Below are 14,484 nucleotides of genomic sequence, written 5' to 3' on the forward strand. Positions count from 1 at the left end.
CGCAAACCCTTTTCTCTGAACCTAACCTTAAAAAAGAGACTGCAAGCTATACTTTCGGCCTCTGCTCTGCTTTTGACAGAAGCAGCATCACTTCTGCTGGACCCATCTGTTTTTTCTTTATCTGCCCTTTTCCACCTGCAAAAAGAAAAGTTGCCCAGTCAGTGCGCTGCAAACAGGCAGGTTTCTCTCAGGCCACAGTGAGTGCACCGACATTCGGATGGAGTGCTGACAGGGAAGTCATGAATGGATTTCTGATGTTGAGTCTACTGTTTTGAAATCAGAAAATGTGGTGTTGAAGTCATCGTTAGCCTTTGAGAGGGAAACAGGAGAAAAATCGGATAAATTTGTTGCTAAAAATGAGCTGCTTCAAACTGAGGTTGACCACCTTCAAAGTCTTGTTAAAATTTGGATGATTATGAAACAGTCAACTCACGGATTACCCCCATCAATACTAGACAATGCCCGCCATATAAAGGCATAAAGCCCTCCCAGCCCCTCCAGGAACCCTCAAATCCCATCCCGGTCCCACAGGACACACCCAACTTCCCCTTAAACCCTCCGAGGCCCCCAGACTGCCTCCCAGACCCACAAAAACCCACAAGATGCCCCCAAACCCCTCCCAGTTACCTCCAGCCCTCCCAGAACCTTTCAAACCCTCTCCTGGTTGCCCGCTTCCCCTTGAGTATGCCCCCAAACTCTCTCCCAGTTCCTTCCCACATCCCCGACGATTCCCCAAAACCCCTCACAGCTGCCCCAATCTCCCAAACTTCCCTCCCAAACCCCCAAACTCCCCCAAACACCTTCCCTGTTACCCCCACAACCTCCAAACCCTTCTCAGCCTCCCCATTCCTTCCCAAAGCCCCTCCCAGTTGCTGGCCCATCCCCCAGGCTCAGGTGAGGAGGTGCCCCAGGCTGACGGGCCCGCCCAGACAGGGGCGGTTCCAGCAGCATGTCAGGAGCCACCCCCTGCCCCGAAGGCTCCCGCCCGCCCTGGAGCCACCTCAGCTGCCCCTGCAGGGGAGAAATCCAGGCCGGAGCAGAGCAGGGGGCAGGGCCGGGCTGGGACCTCGATGGACGGGGGCACTGGGAGAGCAGGGGAGAGACCGGGATGGGCTGAGGGGACACTGGGGGAGAGGGGAGACACTGGGATGGGCTGAGGGGGCACTGGGAGGGAGAGGGGAAAGTTTTTTGCCCCTTTCCTGGGCACTTGAACACCCTCTGCACCCCCGTTCCCGACCGTGCCAACTGTCCTTCCCCCCCAAGCCATGAACAGGTTTTGGGGCTCCCTCGTGGGTCGCAGCCAATAGAACGGCTCTGCTGGAATGACGTCATTGCCAAATTCTGCTGGACCCCTGTCCTTGTGCCGGTGAGTCACCCAATAGAACGTGGAAACTTCCGCGAGGGCTGCCGGGAGCGGGGCGGGGATGGCGGGGGAGGGGAGGATCGGGATTGAACCCGATTGGTCCCGATCGATCCCAACCCCAGGGTCTCCCCCCGCCGCACTGTTTTTCACGTGCGATCCCAACGAGACCAGTGTGGTGTGGAGTGAGTTCAGGGGGTCCGGAGACTCCTGGTGACCCCTCCGAATCTCCCCCAAGACTCTCAGGAACCGCCCAGATCCCCCCCAAGACTCCTGGGGACCCTCTGCCTTTCCCCCTCGTCCTCCAAATCTCCTGTGCATCCCCTTAACCCTTGAAAATCTCCTGGGACCACCTCAGACCCCCAGACTCCCTCCTGGGGACCCCCAAACACTCTTCAGGACTCCGGGGCCCCTCCCGACCCCCTCCTAGAGTCTTTTGGGTGTCACCAACCCTTTACGGCGGATTCCTCCGTCCATTTTTCCACCCCGGACTGCTGGGGGTCCACCCCCCCAAGAAACTACTGGGAACTCCCCAGTGTCCCACCACGAGATTCCTGGGTCCCTCCCCCCCCCCAACCACCTGTGGGTACCCCCATCCTTTCTTCCCCTCGAAAATATTCTTGGGGGTCCCCCAATGTCTCCTCCAGCCCCCATCCTGCCAGGGATGGATTTGGGGGGATCTCCTTCCCCTTCCCTCTGGCCCGAAGGCAAATGCCCTCCCTGTCCTTCTTCCTTCCCCCCCAGGCAGAAAAGAGAAGAGAAACAGCCAGTTGGCCCTGGCAGGTGTGGGTGTGTGCAGGCTGTGGTTGAGTGGTTGAGAAGGGAGAGGAGGGGGCTGGTGTTTGGGCCAAGTCCAGTAGGTGATGTCTTTTGTGTCTGGCAGTCCTTGGTGGGCTCCACGACCATCCAGCTGTCAGTGTTCATGACATACCCAACAGCCCTTCTCTTCTTGGCTCCTACACTTGCCAACCCTAAGCTGCTCCTAAGTTCTCTTGCTGTCAGTTCATAAAGAGGTCTTGTCAAGTGTTACTGATTTAGAAACTAAAGCCTGACATCTTTGTCTTTGCCAAAGATGTGTGTGAAAGGGCAGTGCTGTTGCAAAGCAGTGTTGAGCTTCACATTGGGTGACTTGGCAGCTTCCTGTGCATCACCCATGCACCCTGGGTTTCTTTGAAAAGTACTTTTCACTCCAAATGTGACAGCACATTAGCCTGTAGGACATCCTGTCCCCAAATGGATAACTGTAAATATTATTAATAAAAAAGTGACCCCCTCCATTATTCAAGAAAAGCTTGTATCTCTGTACTGAAAGCATCCAAGGGTCACGTCCCCCAGTTTTCTATCTGACAAGGGTTTGGAGGGGCTGCTTTGTGCAGGGAACCCTTTGGGGGCCCCTTGCAGATGGGTAGGGCTGCACTCTGGGGGTGTGGGGCTTTGGTTCTTTGGTTGCCAGGGGCCACTGTGAGTCACTGAGCCGGGGTGGGGACAATGGGCAGGGCTGGCTGGGACAGGCTGTGGCACCTGTGACATAAAAAGGAGGTGTCCCCGTGGGGCAGCTCTGCAGGGCCCATCAGGTGATGCTGCCCAGTGCAGCCTGTGCTGTGGGGAGCACGCACACAGGGAGAGGCTGGGCCGGACGAGGGCCGGGGCAGCAAGGCCGCCCCAGGGAGTGGGTTCTGCCCCTGCCTGCAGGGCCCAGCCCCTGGCAGGAGCGCCTTGGGCAGGGCCCGGTGCTGCTGCTGGGGCAGGGGGTGAGGCCTTGCCGCCTGCCAGCTGCCTGGGCCCCTGTCCTTGCTGCGCCACATCCCCGAGGCTCCATCCCCGCTCCCCCAGCGCCAGCTCCCTCCTTCCCAGCCCCAACCAAGCCCTTCTCTGTGTCCTCCTGCAGGCCATGGCTTTCACAACATTCCTTTTGGTGCTTGTGCAAAGCATCATCCAGTCCCTGCAGGCGGTCGGGGAGGGGCTGCACAAGACTCAGTGAGCTTGGAGGTCTTTTCCAAGCTGAAGGACTCTTGGATTCTGTGATTGTGTGCTGGATTCAGCTGGGTCCGTGTTAGCAGCATTAGTTTGCTCCCAAAGTTTCCTCGCTGTCAGCTCTTGTGGCCTAAGGCTTGAGCTCCTTTAACTCCTTGTGCTGAGCTACTGATGGGAAAGGAGAGGCCTCTGCGAGCAGATTCCTGGTGTTCCCTGTAGAACAGTGAGGGAGAAGGTGTAGTCAAGTGGGAAGAGGAGTACTGTTTGTGTGTGGCCTCCTATGTGGCCTTGGCGCCTTTGAGGGGCTTGAAGGAGAAAAGAGCTTTGTTAAAGTGAGAAGTGAAATAGTGTGTTGGCTGTTCTCTCTGCAGGGAGAAGCTGTCGGTGGGGGAGGGGTCACCGAGTGGGGGAGAGGCCGTAAAGTGGGGGAGGGGCCACAGCGTGGGAGAGGGGTCACAGAATGGGGGAGGGGTCACAGAGTGGGGGAGGAGCCACAGAGTGGGGGAGGGTCCATAAAGTGGGGGAAGGGTCTGAGAGTGGGGGAGGGGCCATAAAGTGGATGAGGGACCATAGAGTGGGGGAGGGGTTACAGAATGGGGTAGGGGCCACAGAATGGGGAAGGGGCCATAAAGTGTGGGAGGGGTCACGGGGTGGGGGAGGGGTCACAACCTGGACTCGGGGGGTCAGGGCAGTGACCTCGGGGAGGGGGAGGGGTCAGGGCATGGGGTAGGGGTCTCACCTGATCCCGGGGCTATCGGAGCCATGGCGGGGTCGAACCTGGTGGGGACACCCAAGTTTTTCCCAAATTTCCCCTCATTTTTCCCAGTTTTTCATCCATTTCTCCCAAATTTCCCACTCTTTCCCCAATTTTCCCCCCATTTTTCCCAAATTTCCCCATTTTTCTCAATTTTTCCCCATTTTTTTTCCAAATTCCTTCCATTGTTCCCAAATTTCCCCCATTTTTTCCCATTTTCACCAAATTTCCCCCCATTTTTCCCAACTTTCCCCAATTTTTCATCCAATTTTACCCAAATTCCCCTATTTTTTTCTCAATTCACCCCATTTTTCCCAAATTTCCCCATTTTCCCCAAATTCTGCCATTTTTTCCCAATTTTTCCCTAAATTTCCCCTAATTTTTCCCAATTATCCCTCATTTTTCCTGATTTTTCACCCGTTTTCCCCAAATTTCTTACTTTTTTCCCAATTTTCCCTCCATTTCCCCTTAAAATCCCCCATTTCCCCAAATTTCTGACTTTTTCCCCAAAATTTCCCCCGTTTGTCCACATTTTCTCGGATTTTCCCCCAGTTTTCCTAAATTTCCCCCCATTTTTCCCCATTTTTATCAATTTTCCCCAAATTTCCCACTTTTTTCTCAAATTTTCCCCCATTTTTCCCAATTTTTCATTCGTGTTCACCAAATTTCCCACTTTTTTCCCCAATTTTTCCCCATTTTCCCCAAAATTCCTGGTTTTTTCCCCCCATTTTTTCCCACTGGGGAAATTTGGGAAATTTGGAAAACTGGGGACTCAAAAATCCAAGAAAATGTGGGAAATGGGGGAAAAATGTGGGAGAAATCTGGAGAAAAATCTGTGAAAATGTGGGAAAAATGGGGGGCAAATCAGGAAAATGGTGAAAAATGTGGGAAAATGTGGGAAAATGAGGCAATTGCGGAAAATTCTGGGAAAAATGTGAGAAAAATCCGGGGAAATGGGGAAAACTGGGGGAAAATGTGGGAAATTCTGGGGAAAATGGGGAAAAATATGGGAAAATATGGAAAAATGAAGAAAAAAGGGGGAAAATGGGGAAAAATGTGTGAAAATCTGGGAAAATGTGGGAAAAATGTGGGGAAAATCTGGGAAAATGGGGGGAAATGGAGAAAAAATCCGGGAAAATGGGGAAAAAAATGGGAAAAAAACTGGGAAAATGGGGAAAAATTGGGAAAAAACCTGGGAAATTCTGGGGAAAATGGGAGAAAATGTGGGAAAAATGTGGAAAAAATGGGGGGGAAAGGGGAAAAAATGGGAAAAATCTGGGAAAATAGGGAAAAAATGGGGGGAAAATGGGGAATATTCTGGGAAAACCTGGAAATATGGGGAAAAAATCTGAGAAAAATGGGGAAAAATCTGGGAAAAATGGGGGAAAATGAGGAAAAATCTGGGAAAATGTGGGAAAAATCATGGAAAATGGGGGAAATTGGGAAAAAATCCGGGGAAATGTGGGAAAAAAAGGGGGGAAATCCGGGAAAATGGGGAAAATAATCGGGAAAAAATCTGGGAAAAAATGGGGAAAATGGGGAAAAATCTGGGGAACTAGGGAGAAAATCTGGGAAAATGTGGGAAAAACTTTGGGAAAATGTGGTAAAATGGGGAAAAATGTGAGAAAATGGGGGCGAAATGGGGAAAAATCTGGGGAAAATGGGGAAAATGGGTAAAAACCTGGGAAAATGTGAAAAAATTGGGAAAAACGGTGGGAAAATGGGGGAAATGAGGAGAAATCCGTGAAAATGAAGGAAAATGAGGAAAAATGTGTGAAAATGGGAAAAAATGGGAAAAAAATCCGGAAAAATGGGGAAAATCGGGAAAAATCAAGGAAAATGTGGGAAAATGTGGGAAAATGTGGGAAAATCTGGAAGAAAATCTGGAAGAAAATCTTGAGAAAAATCTGAGAAAATGTGGGAAAAATGGGAAAAAATGTGGGAAAAATGTGGGAAAATGTGGGAAATTCTGGGAAAAGTAGTGGAAAAATCTGGGAAAAATCCGGGAAAATGGAGAAAAAATAGGGAAAAATCTGGGAAAATCTGGGAAAATCTGGGAAAATGGGGACAAAGTAGGGGGGAAATGCTGGAAATGCTGGGAAAAATGGGGGGAAATGGAGAAAAATGGGAAAAAATCCCAGAAAATGGGGGAAAATGGGGAAAGATTTAAAAAAATGGGAAAAAATCTTGGGAAAAATGGGGAAAAATCTGGGAAAATCTGGGAAAAATGAGGAAAAATCTGGGAAAATGTGGAAAAAATGGGAGAAAATCCAGGAAATGGGGAAAAATGGGGAAAGATCAAAAAAATTTTGGAAAAATGGGGAAAATATGGGAAATTGTGGGAAAAATCCAGGAAAATGGGGGAAAAAATCTGGGCAAATCTGGGAAAAATGTGAGAATAAATCGGGGAAAATGTGGAAAAAATGGGAAAAATATCTGGGAAAATCTGGAGAAAAATGTGTGAAAATGTGTGAAAACGTGGGAAAAATGTGGAAAAAATGGGGAAAAATGTGGGAAAATGGGGGGAAAATCTGGAGAAAATGGGGAAAAATCTGGGAAAATGGGGGAAAAATGGGAAAAAATCTGGGAAAATGTAGGAAAATTGGGAAAAATGTGGAAAATGGGGCGGAAATGGGGAAAAATTCAGGAAAATGTGGAAAAATGGGGGAAAATCTGGGAAAAATGGGGAAAATGGGGGGAAATGTGGAAAAATGTGGAAAAACTGGGTTAAACTGGGAGGAACTGGGAGAAACTGGGCCAGAGGGAAAGGGATGTTGCCATGGAAATGTGAGCCCGCCCCTCCCCCACCCGGCCCAGGGCCCACGGGGGGGGGGGGAACTGGGTTAAACTGGGACATACTGGGAGGCACTGGGGGGACACTGGGAGTTACTGGGAGCTACTGGAAGCTACTGGGGGGGTCACTGGGGTTACTGGGATGGACACTGGAGTTACTGGGAGCTACTGGGGGGTCACTGGGGTTACTGGGAGCTACTGGGGGGGTCACTGGGGTTACTGGGAGTTACTGGGAGCTACTGGGGGGCTTACTGGGAGTTACTGGGAGCTACTGGGGTGGACACTGGAGTTACTGGGAGTTACTGGGATGGACACTAGGATTCCTGGGAGTTACTGGGAGCTACTGGGATAGACACTGGGGTTACTGGGAGCTACTAGGAGCTACTGGGGGGGTCACTGGGGTTACTGGGGGGGTCATTGGAGATACCGGAGGCATTACTGGGGTTACTGGGAGCTACTGGGAGCCACTGGGAGTGGCCCATCCCCCTCCCTCCCCAAGGTCACTCCAAGGACACGGAGGGAGGGAGGGGGGGAAGCCCTGCCCCCTCCCAGTCCCTCCCAGTCCCTCCCAGTTCCCTCCCAGTCCCTCCCAGTACCTGAACTGGTCACACTGGGAGCGGTTTCAGGTCCCCCCTCCAGTTTGGGCCCCCGGGGCTATTTTTGGGACCCGGTGACGTCACTGGGGGTGAGGGGCCTCGAGGGGGCGGCCCCTCCCATCTCCCTTCCCAGTACAGACCAGTAAGGGACCAGTAACGGCCCCAGTGGGGGGGGGAGGGGAAGGAGGGAACACCGAGGGTGGGGATGGAGCAGGATGGTCCTTGAGCGTGGGGGAAGGGCAGGAGGTTCCCTGAGGGTGGGGGAAGGGCAGGACCGTCCCTGAGGGTGGGGGAGGGGTAGGTGGGTCCCTGAGGGTGGGGGAGGGGCAGGAATGGCCCCGAGGTGGGGGGAGGGGCAGGAGGGTCCTGAGGTATGGGGAGGGGCAGGGAGGGACCCCGAAAGTGAAGGAGGGGCCCGGAGGGGCCCTGAGGGTGGGGGAAGGGTAGGAAGTTCCCCGAGGGTGGGGGAGGGGCAGGAGAGTCTCTGAGGTTGGGGGAGGGGTCCTGAGGGCCCCTGAAGGTTGGGGAGGGGCAGGGAGGGCTCCTGAGAGTGGGGGAGGGGTAGCAGGTTCACTGGGGGGAGGGGAAGGAAGGGACCCTGAGGGTTGGGGAGGGACAGGAGGGACCCTTAGGGTTGGGGAGGTGCAGGAAGGGGGGGAGGGGCTTTGGGGGGGCCCTTAAAGGTGGGGGGAGGGGCTGAAAGTGGGTCCATCATTGGGAGGGGACATGCCCACCCAAAACCCAGTAAGTCCCAGTTGAGCTCCCAGTTCAGGGAGGGGGAGAGGATGCAAAAGACACGCCCACTTGCAGAGGCTATGGCCACCTTGGGATGGGACACGCCCACCAGGGAGAGACCACGCCCACCTAAAGAAGGGACACGCCCACCCCCAAACCACTAAGTCCCAGCTGAGTTCTGCCTTAACTGGTCCTTACTGGTCCCACCACCCCATTCCGCGTTCCAGTGACCCGTACTGGTCCATACTGGTTTATACTGGTCTATCCTGGTTTATACTGGTCTGTACTGGTCTGACCCTGATGGAGATGCTGAAGTGCTCCCAACCCCCTTAACTGGTCCTTACTGGTCCCACTGCCCCATTCCCCATTCCAATGACCCGTACCGGTCTGTACTGCTTTATACTGGTCTATACCGGTCTATACCAGTCCATACTGGTCTATACTGGTTTATACTGGTCTGTACTGGTCTGACCTTGACGGAGATAATGAAGTGCCCCCAACACCCTTAACTGGTCCTTACTGATCCCACCACCCCATTCCCTGTTTCAGTGACCCATACTGGTTTATATCGGTTTATACTGCTCTACACTGGTTTATACTGGTCTATACTGGTCCATACTGGTGTGTACCGGTCTGTACTGGTCTGACCTTGATGGAGATGCTGAAGTGCCCCCAACCCCCTTAACTGGTCCTTACTGGTCCCACCACCCTGCTCGCTGTTCTAGTGACCTGTACTGGTCCATACTGGTCCATACTGGTCCGTACTGGTTTTTTACTGGTCTATACTGGTCTATACTGGTCTACACTGGTCTATACTGGTCTATAATGGTCTGACGTTGATGGAGATGCTGAAGTGCCCCCAAGCCCCTTAACTGGTCCTTATCGGTCCCACTGCCCCATTCCCCATTCCAGTGACCCATATTGGTCTATACTGGTCCATACTGGTTTATACTGGTCTATACCGATCTATGCTGGTCTATGCTGCTCTGTACTGGTCTGACCTTGATGGAGATGCTGAAGTGCCCCCAACCCCCTTAACTGGTCCTTACTGGTCCCACCGCCCTGCTCCCCATTCCATTGACCCATAGTGGGTCGTGGTGGCAAGAACCCCAGCAGGAGCCAGGTGGGGTCTTCCTGCCATTGGATGAGTGCTCTGGGAGGTCAGGGCTGCTCACAGATCCAGATCACAGCAGCACATTTCCAAGAGCACTGTCAAATGGGAAGGGCAAAGCACAATTATTAGGAAGGAATGGAGCTTTTCTCAGTCAGTGTTTCCAGTTTCCTACTCCTGAGGAATCTGGGGGTTGAGAAATGGAAAAGAAACTCTCATGTTGGACAAGTCACTGAGACTCCTGAGCTGTAACTTGGAATGCACAAGTGCTTCTGTAAGCAACTTCCTAAAGTGCTTTCGGTCTCTGCTCTGCTTTTGACAGAAGCAGCATCACTTCTGCTGGACCCATCTGTTTTTTCTTTATCTGCCCTTTTCCACCTGCCTGAGGTTTCTCTCAGGTCAAAGTGAGAGCACAGACATTTGGATGGAGTGCTGACAGGGAAGTCATGAATGGATTTCTGATGTTGAATCTACTGTTTTGAAATCAGAAAATGTGGTGCTGAAGTCATCGTTAGCCTTTGAGAGGGAAACAGGAGAAAAATCGGATAAACTTGTTGCTAAAAATGAGCTGCTTCAAACTGAGGTTGACCACCTTCAAAGTCTTGTTGCGCCAGAGTGCAGAGAGAAAACTGTTGCTAAAAAAACAGGCTCCTGGTTTGGTCAGGCAACTTCATAAACCAGTGTCTTACCCTGGCATTGAGACTTGGGAAACCACAGAGAACCCTGATTCTAAGTCTCAGGAGAGAAAGAAACAAGGAGAATTTGAAGTTCAACTGATGTTTCTAGAGTCTCCCAGCTTTCCTCACATTAATGAAAATAGACTGAGTGATCTCTGTGATAATGAACAAAGGGAAGATTATTCTTTACCTCCCTCAATTTCCTTTGTGCCTGATACTGAATCCACTAAAAACCCTTGGACTCAAAAAGAGAACCCGACCCAGAAAACAACTCAATTCATTCTGATTCAAGTGGTTAAAGAGCAGAAGCATTATGGCGATAAACCTGGACAAATTAAAAGCCAACCAGTGAAATCCTATCAATATATCACATACCTTGGCATTCCACTTTGTTCTCATCAACAGTTAATACAATTTCCAATGGATATGGGGACAAAATGTTGGCAGCAAAATGCCAAAGATGGGATTAAAACCCAGACGAAAAAGAATTAAAATCACTGGAGAAAAAGAAGAAATCAGTCTTCAACCAAGAGCTTCACCCTGTTACTGTTTTGTTGATATTACCTTTTTGCTTTTTATTCTAATAATCATATTGTATGTTAAAATTTGGATGATTATGAAACAGTCAGCTCACTGATTACCCCCATCAATACTAGACGATGCCTGCAGTATACACCCATCCCAGCCCCTCCAGGAGCCCTCAAATCCCATCCTGGTCCCACAGGACACTCCCAACTTCCCCTCAAACACTCCGAGGCCCCCAGATTGACTCCCAGATCCAGAAAACTCTTGCTACCTGCCCATGGAGTGCCCAGTGTGGCCCACCAACTGCACCACAAAGCCAAAGCTTCCAGGTTTTCTTTCCTGGGAATTAGGGCTGTTGTTTCCTGTTTTCAGCCATGCCTCCCAACTGATAGCCCAACTCCCAAACTGCTAGCATGCCTGTTGATACAGAATTGTTAAAATAAACCTTGCCACTATATGTTTTCAGACACCGATTATTTAGTGTCGTTTCACTTTAATCCACCCCAAGGGAATTATTAATAAAAACCTGAGTTACCCCCTCTCCCCTTTTCCTGGGGCGGGTTGTAACACCAATCAGCACTGACTCCGCCCAGTAGGCATAGCAAAGGAAGTTTCCTTTTGGTTTAGGGTTTAGTGTTAGGGTTAGGGTTAGGGTTAGGGTTTAGGGTTAGGGTTACGGTTAGGGTTAGGTTTAGGGTTAGCAAAAGACAGGGTTACTGTTAGGGTTAGGGTTAGGGTTAGGCTTAGGCTTAGGGTTAGGGTTAGGGTTAGGGTTAGGGTTAGGGTTAGGGTTAGGGTTAGGGTTAGGGTTAGGGGTATGGGTAAGGGTTAGGGTTAGGAAGAATTTGTCTCCGTGCGCGATCTAACAATCGCGGTTTTAGCCCATTCAGGACACGCAGCGGTGCCCAATAAGCCCCTCTCAGACTATAAGCCCGATTCACTGCCCACCGCTGTCAGAATCTTTTGCTTTTTCTCTTGGGTCTCTGCTTTTGCTGTTGCTGTTCTGTTGCGTGTCTGGCAGAATACCCACCGCTGTCCAGTATGTACTCTGCTTCTATAGAGCACTGTCCCCCAACCCCAACATTAAAAGAGAGACTGGAAACTATGCGCAAACCCTGTTCGCTAACCCTAACCCTAACCTAGAGACTGCAAGCTATGCGCAAACCTTTCTCCCTAACCCTAACCTTAAAAGTGAGAATGCAAGCTGTGCGCAAACCCTTTTCCCTAACCCTAACCCTAAAAACGAGACTGCAAGTTATGCGCAAACCCTTTTCCCTAACCCTAACCCTAAAAAAGAGACTGCAAGCAATGCGCAAACCCTTTTCTCTGAACCTAACCTTAAAAAAGAGACTGCAAGCTATGCTTTCGTCCTCTGCTCTGCTTTTACAGAAGCAGCATCACTTCTGCTGGACCCATCTGTTTTTTCTTTATCTGCCCTTTTCCACCTGCAAAAAGAAAAGTTACCCAGTCAGTGCGCTGCAAACAGGCAGGTTTCTCTCAGGCCACAGTGAGTGCAACAACATTCGGATGGAGTGGTGACGGGGAAGTCATGAATGGATTTCTGATGTTGAGTCTACTGTTTTGAAATCAGAAAATGTGGTGTTGAAGTCATCGTTAGCCTTTGAGAGGGAAACAGGAGAAAAATCGGATAAATTTGTTGCTAAAAATGAGCTGCTTCAAACTGAGGTTGACCACCTTCAAAGTCTTGTTAAAATTTGGATGATTATGAAACAGTCAACTCACGGATTACCCCCATCAATACTAGACAATGCCCGCAGTAGAAAGGCATAAAGCCCTCCCAGCCCCTCCAGGAACCCTCAAATCCCATCCCGGTCCCACAGGACACTCCCAACTTCCCCTTAAACCCTCCGAGGCCCCCAGACTGCCTCCCAGACCCACAAAAACCCACAAGATGCCCCCAAACCCCTCCCAGTTACCTCCAGCCCTCCCAGGACCTTTCAAACCCTCTCCTAGTTGCCCCCTTCCCCTTGAGTATGCCCCCAAACTCTCTCCCAGTTCCTTCCCACATCCCCGACGATTCCCCAAAACCCCTCACAGCTGCCCCAATCTCCCCAACCTCCCTCCCAAACCCCCAAACTCCCCCAAACCCCTTCCCTGTTACCCCCACGACCTCCAACCCCTTCTCAGCCTCCCCATTCCTTCCCAAAGCCCCTCCCAGTTGCCGGTCCGTCCCCCGGGCTCGGGTGAGGGGCCCGCCCAGACAGGGGCTGTTCCAGCAGCATGTCAGGAGCCACCCCCTGCCCCGAAAGCTCCCGCCCGCCCTGGAGCCACCTCAGCTGCCCCTGCAGGGGAGAAATCCAGGCCGGAGCAGAGCAGGGGGTAGGGCCGGGCTGGGACCTCGATGGACAGGGGCACTGGGAGAGCAGGGGAGACACCGGGATGGGCTGAGGGGGCACTGGGAGGGAGAGGGGAAAGTTTTTTGTCCCTTTCCTGGGCACTTGAACACCCTCTGCACCCCCGTTCCCGGACGTGCCAGCTGTCCTTCCCCCCCAAGCCATGAACAGGTTTTGGGGCTCCCTCGTGGGTCGCAGCCAATAGAACGGCTCTGCTGGAATGACGTCATTGCCAAATTCTGCTGGGCCCCTGTCCTTGTGCCGGTGAGTCACCCAATAAAACGTGGAAACTTCCGCGGGGGCTGCCGGGAGCGGGGCGGTGATGGCGGGGGAAGGGAGGATCGGGATTGAACCCGATTGGTCCCGATCGATCCCAGCCCCAGGGTCTTCCCCCGCCGCGCTGTTTTTCACGTGCAGCCCCAACGAGGCCATGGTGGTGTGGGGTGAGTTCAGGGCGTCCGGAGACTCCTGGTGACCCCTCCGAATCTCCCCCAAGACTCTCAGGAACCGCCCAGATCCCCCCCAAGACTCCTGGGGACCCTCCGCCTTTCCCCCTTCTCCCCCAAATCTCCTGTGCATCCCCTTAACCCTTGAAAATCTCCTGGGACCACCTCAGACCCCCAGACTCCCTCCTGGGGACCCCAAACACTCTTCAGGACTCCGGGGCCCCTCCCGACCCCCTCCTAGAGTCTTTTGGGTGTCACCAACCCTTTACGGCGGATTCCTCCGTCCATTTTTCCACCCCGGACTGCTGGGGGTCCACCCCCCCCAGAAACTACTGGGAACTCCCCAGTGTCCCACCACGAGATTCCTGGGTCCCTCCCCCCCCCCAACCCCCTGTGGGTGCCCCCATCCTTTCTTCCCCTCGAAAATATTCTTGGGGGTCCCCCAATGTCTCCTCCAGCCCCCATCCTGCCAGGGATGGATTTGGGGGGATCTCCTTCCCCTTCCCTCTGGTCCGAAGGCAAATGCCCTCCCTGTCCTTCTTCCTTCGCCCCCAGGCAGAAAAGAGAAGAGAAACAGCCAGTTGGCCCTGGCAGGTGTGGGTGTGTGCAGGCTGTGGTTGAGTGGTTGAGAAGGGAGAGGAGGGGGCTGGTGTTTGGGCCAAGTCCAGCAGGTGATGTCTTTTGTGTCTGGCAGTCCTTGGTCGGCTCCGCGACCATCCAGCTGTCAGTAATCACGACATACCCGTCAGCCCTTCTCTTCTTGGCTCCTACACTTGCCAACCTTAAGCTGCTCCTAAGTTCTCTTGCTGTCAGTTCATAAAGAGGTCTTGTCAAGTGTTACTGATTTAGAAACTAAACCCTGACATCTTTGTCTTTGCCAAAGATGTGTGTGAAAGGGCAGTGCTGTTGCAAAGCAGTGTTGAGCTTCACATTGGGTGACTTGGCAGCTTCCTGTGCATCACCCATGCACCCTGGGTTTCTTTGAAAAGTACTTTTCACTCCAAATGTGACAGCACGTTAGCCTGTAGGACATCCTGTCCCCAAATGGATAACTGTAAATATTATTAATAAAAAAGTGACCCCCTCCATTATTCAAGAAAAGCTTGTATCTCTGTCCTAAAAGCATTCAAGGGTCACATCCCCCAGTTTTCTATCTGAC

At 52.1% G+C, this 14,484-nt stretch overlaps 1 protein-coding gene and 1 long non-coding RNA gene across 2 annotated transcripts in view; both read right to left on the reverse strand.

Annotated features, from left to right (window-relative positions):
- LOC127472624 (uncharacterized) overlaps positions 1-14,484 on the reverse strand; it is an 86,949-nt gene that overhangs the window by 14,255 nt on the left and 58,210 nt on the right. The window lies entirely within an intron of this gene.
- LOC127472625 (uncharacterized) overlaps positions 2,308-14,484 on the reverse strand; it is a 56,973-nt gene continuing 44,796 nt past the window's right edge. The window contains exon 3 of the long non-coding RNA XR_007905090.1: positions 2,308-2,881. This is a non-coding gene — a long non-coding RNA (uncharacterized LOC127472625). The remainder of the gene's footprint in view (positions 2,882-14,484) is intronic.

The sequence above is a fragment of the Manacus candei genome, unplaced genomic scaffold (genome assembly GCF_025592945.1).
Source record: "Manacus candei isolate 608988 ecotype Guabito, Panama unplaced genomic scaffold, ASM2559294v1 h1tg000029l, whole genome shotgun sequence".
Lineage (NCBI taxonomy): Eukaryota > Metazoa > Chordata > Aves > Passeriformes > Pipridae > Manacus > Manacus candei.